Here is a 6,000-nt window from a genome sequence, read left to right as displayed (position 1 = left end):
TAAAATCTAACTTGCATTTCCCATAATAAAACCCATATCATCATCCTATAAGAGTCACCCCTTTCCCTTAGTATCCTATCTGTTCTGTGTCTTTATTTCCCATCCCAAAAACCGATTTGCGATTTTGACTGCTAAGCCCACTTTCTTAGCTGTGTGGCAGTTTAAAGCCTAATGTGAAATAAGAAATTGCAATTCTGCTGTGTGTGATTTTAGTTGCATTGCTTTCCTCCCAAAATCGATTTCCTCACCTGTGTTCACGTTGCTTTAGTACCCTGATCAGTAGCCTGTAAGCTTCCTTGTCTCTTTAGTGCAGCCACATGAATTTCAGTCCTATCGATCCTACTGCAAATTTAACTGATCTCCAAGTAACAAGTAAAATCTGAGTATGCCATTTTGCTCCTTTTGAAGGGTTACATTCTCTTCTTTGACCTCCCATTCTGGAGTGGTGGGTCGAATTTAAAAAACGATTTTTCCCTCTTCTTGCTGACTCCTTGCCACTGCTTTCCATCCACACAGAATTTAGTTAGCAGGTGTTTGGGGGAAGTGCTGCAGGGTGAGTGTATAACCTATTTGTCATCTACGCTTGTGAAGAAAAGTTATTTTATTTCCATTTCTATTTAAGGTTTATGTAGATGATGTCAGAAAGTTTAATTCATTGTATTATAAGATTTTGCATCTTGTACTGCAACACCGTGGTGGCTGCTGGCCTAAATTTTGTTTTGCCCTGATTTTCATTTGAATTCTAAAAATAAATAAATATTTTTTGTTACACATTGGCCTGGTTCATGGTCCATTGTGACACAGGGTATTTGTTAAGGCGGGTGTGAGACGGGTTGGGTGCCTTTTCAAAAAAGAACCCAGGGTTCAAATAAAAATAAAAGGGTGTGTTTTATTGTGTGCCACCCTCAGTGTCAGATGAAGAAGTCCCTGGCTGGGGTATACTGTGTCATAAAATCTGTTACAACAGTATATGGGGTTGCACAGCACTGGCCCTTCTGGATGTAGGTGGTGGTTTGTGATTAGGAGAACAACTGCATTTTGAGCGTTTTTCTGAATACCCAGTAAGATCTTTCTGCTCGGAGTCAGAGGGAAGTGCATTCCATTGTTTGGCTGCTAGGTAGGGGACGTTAGCTCTGCCTGCTTTGGTGCGTTTAACCTTGGGTATCACTAGATGGTCAGTATATGTTTTTCTAGTAGCTCTTTTTGAGTGTGCTTTGACTAGTTTCTGGGAGAGATACAAGGGGGCTGTGGCGGAAAGGCATTTTTGAATGATTGAGAGGGTTTTGAAGGTGATACGTGCTTGGATGGGAAGACAGTGAGCCTCCTTTCTAGCTTCTGATATGTGTTCCATTCTGGGGATGTTCAGGGCTGCTCGTAGAACATTTTTTTGAATGGATTGGAGTTTCTTAATGTTACTAGTGGAGATGCCAGCAAAGAGTACATTGCAGTAGCCCAGCTTTGAGCCTATGATGGCTCGGGCCACCGTCAAGCAGCTGTTCCTGGATAGGAAGGGTCTGGCAGCATTTAAGACATTGGTTGAGTAGGCTGCTGATGAGGCGATGGCATTCACATGGCGGGACATGTTTAGGGATGCATCGACGTGCACTCCTAGGGTTGTAACAGAGGATGAGACCGGAATGCAGATGTTATCAATCAGGAATGCAAAGTAGAGTGAGGAGAGATTATTTAGGGCATTGGGGAATCTGATTAATAGGATTTCTGTTTTGTCACTGTTTAGACAGAGGTGCTTCTCTGCCATCCAAGACTGAATCAGTGAGTAAATATTGAGGGTGTTCAAATCTTCTGCATAGTTGGTGTATGGTATGCCACGTGTGTGATCATGATTTGGGTATTGTCAGCATAGTTGGTGTAGGCTATGCCACGTGTGTCCAGGATGTCGAAGATGTGCCTTGTGAAAATGGTTGTAGAGGGTGGGAGGAGATGAAAGACCCTTGTGGAACTCCACAAGGGATGGGGGACGGAGGGGCATTTGCGTTTTCTGTGAAGATCTTCATGACTCTTCCTTCCAAAAGGGAGGCAATCCAGGCCGTAGCCTTGGGAGAAGTTGGCTGAGGCAGTGAGGTGGTGACATAGGATTTTATGGTTGACCATGTCAAAAGCGGCAGAAAGATCGAGGAGGAGGAGAAGCGCTGTCTTGCCCTCGTCTCCGATATCGTCCAGTTGATATTTCATGTCTAGGTGTGCTGACTCAGTGCCATGCCCAGGGCGTAGCCATACTGGTGCATTCCTAAGATGTGGTTTTTCGAGATAAATCTGTACTTGCTTGTAAGCTGCGTGGGCAAGGATTTTTAGCAGTAAAGGGACAGTGGTGATCGTTCTGTAGTTGGTGGGAATAGTGGGGTCCAAGAATGCTTTTTTTAGCAGGGGGAGGCCCCAGGCTTCTTTGAGGGTGGCTGGCACAGAGCTCAAAGAGAAGGAGGCATTTATAAAGGCAGTGATGATAGGGGTTATGGTTTCGGCACATTCTTTGATGAGGGTGGCTGGGCAGGTGTCCCCTTTGCATTTGGAGGGTTTGCGGTATTGACGATTCTTAACGTTTCAGTTTCTGATAGGTCTTTGAAGCAGAATTGTGGGAGAGAGGTGAAGGGTGAATTGGGGGTTTGCTAATGGCAGAGGCAGGAATGGGCTTGGTGTGTTTAGCGTGGTGCCTGAGAATTGTCTTGTTCAGCATGTCGATATTATTTAGCAGAGCCTGTTGGATCTATGGGCACCAATTTTCCTCCTTAGTGGGAGTAGGAAGAGGTGTGCTCCAATTCCCTAAAGATAAAGAAAATCTCTCTTGTGTCCGATTTGGCGTTGCAGATTCTAGAATCTTTTGAGCAGGCTTTGGCAGATATAATGGCAGATTTGTATTGTTTGGCAAGTTTAGTGAAGTCCTCTTTCAAAGGGGCGGTGGGGTTTTTCTGCCAGAGTGTTGTGCCTGGTGTTTAAGGTTGTGCAATTCTAGGAGGTCCTGGGTAAAGCAAGCATTTGAATGCCTCATAGGTTTGGCTTTGCAAGGGACTAGGGGGGCTATGGAATTGACTGCCTTAGATAGGGTTATGGTGTAGATATCCACCAGTTCATTTGGGTTGCTAGAGAAAGGGGCTTTAAGGCAAGGGTTATCCAGTCAGGGCAGGAGGTTTTCTTTGGTGTGCTTCTGAGTGCTGTGTGTCACAGCTGGTGGAAGTGTTGTGGTGGTATGTTTGGGTTTAGATGGACTTGGGATGGTGAAGTGGATTATGTGGTGCTCGGGTCAAGGGCACGGGGAGTTAGAGCTTAAAGTGATTTTGCAATTGTGGTCGGCAATCCAGTCTAGTGAGTGAACATTGGCATGGGTAGGGTTGGTGATGCGGTGAGAGAAGTCTAATGTTTCAAGTGTTTTGGCCAGTGAGATGGCTTGAGGATCATTTGGATCATGGAAGCCTAAGTTGAGGTCTACCAACAAAATCATTTTTGTGGAGGTTTTGATATTGTCCTGGAGGATGTGGAGGAGGTTTTCCCCAAAGTTGTGGGAGGTGCCTGGGGGGCGGTAGATGAGGTGGATGGTGATGGTGCAGGTTGGTGTGGTGGATAGTTTGAAGGAAAGTTGGTCAACATTGTCACTGAGGGAGGTTTGGATCTGTCTAAAAGGGAGGGACTCAATGGTTATCAGTGCAACACCACTACCTCTGGAGGTGAGTCCGTCTTTGCAGTAGATGTCGTAACCAGGGAGTATGGCTAGTGAAAGTGTAGGACCTGAAGCTTTGTGGAGCCAAGATTCTGAAATGGCTAAGTCATCCAGGTTATGGTGGGTGATGAGATTGTTTATTTGTAGAGCGTGGACAGTTAAAGAGCGTGCGTTAATAAGTGCATAGGTCATGAATGATTGAGTTCTGATGGCTGTGGTTGGTATGTGTGATCAGTTTAGGTAGGGGTGGCAATGATGCAGTGCTTGCCTTTTGGGGGCTGGCTGAGGGGTGGATGTGCTTGTTTGTGTACGTGCTGGTGTAAGCATTACTGTGGGCTTGTGTTGTGGAGAGTGAGCAGCCTGGTGGAGGATGGGCGTTGGGAGATTTCATGTTGATGCCGGCCTGGTGTGCCCGGGGTGCATTGGGGGCAGAGGGATAGTGTTGGCGATAATGCTTAATCACTTTGGTCTCTGTAGATACAAGGATTTGGTTTAATTTAGTGGCAGACAAGCTATTGTTATAATTGCCAAAACCCAATCTGATGTGATTTGATATTTCCAGTTGGGTTCCACTGAACCTGCTACTGCATCGTTATTTGATTATTGCAACTGGACTAGAAGTTTCACCTACACCATTTGGTTGACTTTGCCCAGGATGCTCTTTGTTCTCTTCTTGGAAGCTTTGTCACCTTCGCAGGAGATCAGGACAGAGCTCTGTTGGGGGATGGGGTGGGCACTTAAAATGGGCCACTGCAACACCGGGAAATCATTACTGGAGTCCCTTTGTGGCAAGGAAGAAAAAGAACATGGGTAAGAGAAATGTATCTAGAGAGGGCCACTGGGAAAGGGTTTAGCCATCTTTGATTTCTCAGGCCTCCACTTCCTTGGTGACATCCCCCTAACTTCATGCATACCAGGCACTCTGGGAGCTGACATCACAAGGAATAGCCATTGTTACAGCAGAAATGAGTGTCCCCTTTATTGAAGGCTTGAAATTGACCAATCCACTGTGGCAAAGTGACTACATAAGGGGGTGAGATCCTGAGCATCATATTGGAGCATCATCAGGAAGAACCTCCTTGAAAAAACATCTCGGAAGCATCTTGGTAAAGTTACGCTCCATTGGGTGAAGATAAGGAGGGGGAGAGTCCTCTACCTAACCGTTTCGGATAAACATTTGAAGTGACCTGCTAGAGGAAAGCCTGCTAGTAGCTGGCCACTGGTACCCCACTGCCTGTTGTAGTGACAGGCCCTGTTATTGTGCATGGGAAACTTCCAGGTTGCAAGGGCAGAAGGCAGACTCTCCTTTCTTTAGGGAAGGCTCCCACAACACCCCAATCACCAAAGGAAGATGCCTTTGATATCACCTTCATGTCCCAAGCTTCCTTGAGCTACGAGCCATTGTCACTTTCGAAAGTGTATAGCTGTGTTGAATCCCATTGAGCCATCTCACCAACTCAACTCCAGGTTGACACCCCAGAAAACAACCAGAAACCCAGCTTAAAGCTGTTGAATACCCGAAAGATGACAACAACGGTATATATCAGTGGTTCTATCTTCCCATCCTTGCACTATGGGATCCAGTGTCATTGAAGATCCCACATTATCACTTTAAGACATATTCTTGTTTGACTTGTCCACAAAACTATTTACCTGCAGACCCCTGTGCTTCATTATCCAGAGGGACTTCTGCTCCCAAATTCTGCATTCTCTTTTAATTTGGTACTTATCGTACTATTGTATGGCCCATGATACCTTAAAGAGGCAAAGGAAGTATTCAATTAATATTGTGCCTATTTCACCTGAGATCACTGCTGTTTTAATAGTAGTGTAGGGCTGATTAAGAATTTAGAAACCAGTATTCATCCCTGTACTGTGCAGGGAAGTAGTGATTTCATCACACATGCAATACTTCTAACAGTGGGGACGTGCATGACGTTTCCTTTCCACAGCACCTGCTGCAGCTGTGACAAACTACCTACTAAGGTAATTGTTAAAAGGAAGAAATGCATTGTGGGCTTAGCAGGCAAGTTCTGCACATTTGATAACAGGTATGTAGATAACCAGGATGGTCATTGGAGATAACATAACACTTTGCCTATAGAACATGCTGTTTAAAGAAAGAGCAGAAAATCTGCACTGTTACTTCCATTATTCGAGACAATGGGCTTCATTATGAATCGGGTGGTGCAGTAAAAATGTAGCAGTAATACCGTTACTCCTGCATTGCTGTACTGCCCAACTGCGAGTTTGGGAGAAAGGCCAAATTGGTGGTATTACCGCAAGCAGATTTACCACCAGTGGTAATAAAACCAAAATACCAGTAGAGT

The sequence above is a fragment of the Ambystoma mexicanum genome, chromosome 3q, assembly GCF_040938575.1.
Source record: "Ambystoma mexicanum isolate Mex_15411 chromosome 3q, UKY_AmexF1_1, whole genome shotgun sequence".
Lineage (NCBI taxonomy): Eukaryota > Metazoa > Chordata > Amphibia > Caudata > Ambystomatidae > Ambystoma > Ambystoma mexicanum.
The sequence above is the reverse complement of the archived record's forward strand: the minus strand, read 5'-3'. Positions refer to the sequence as shown.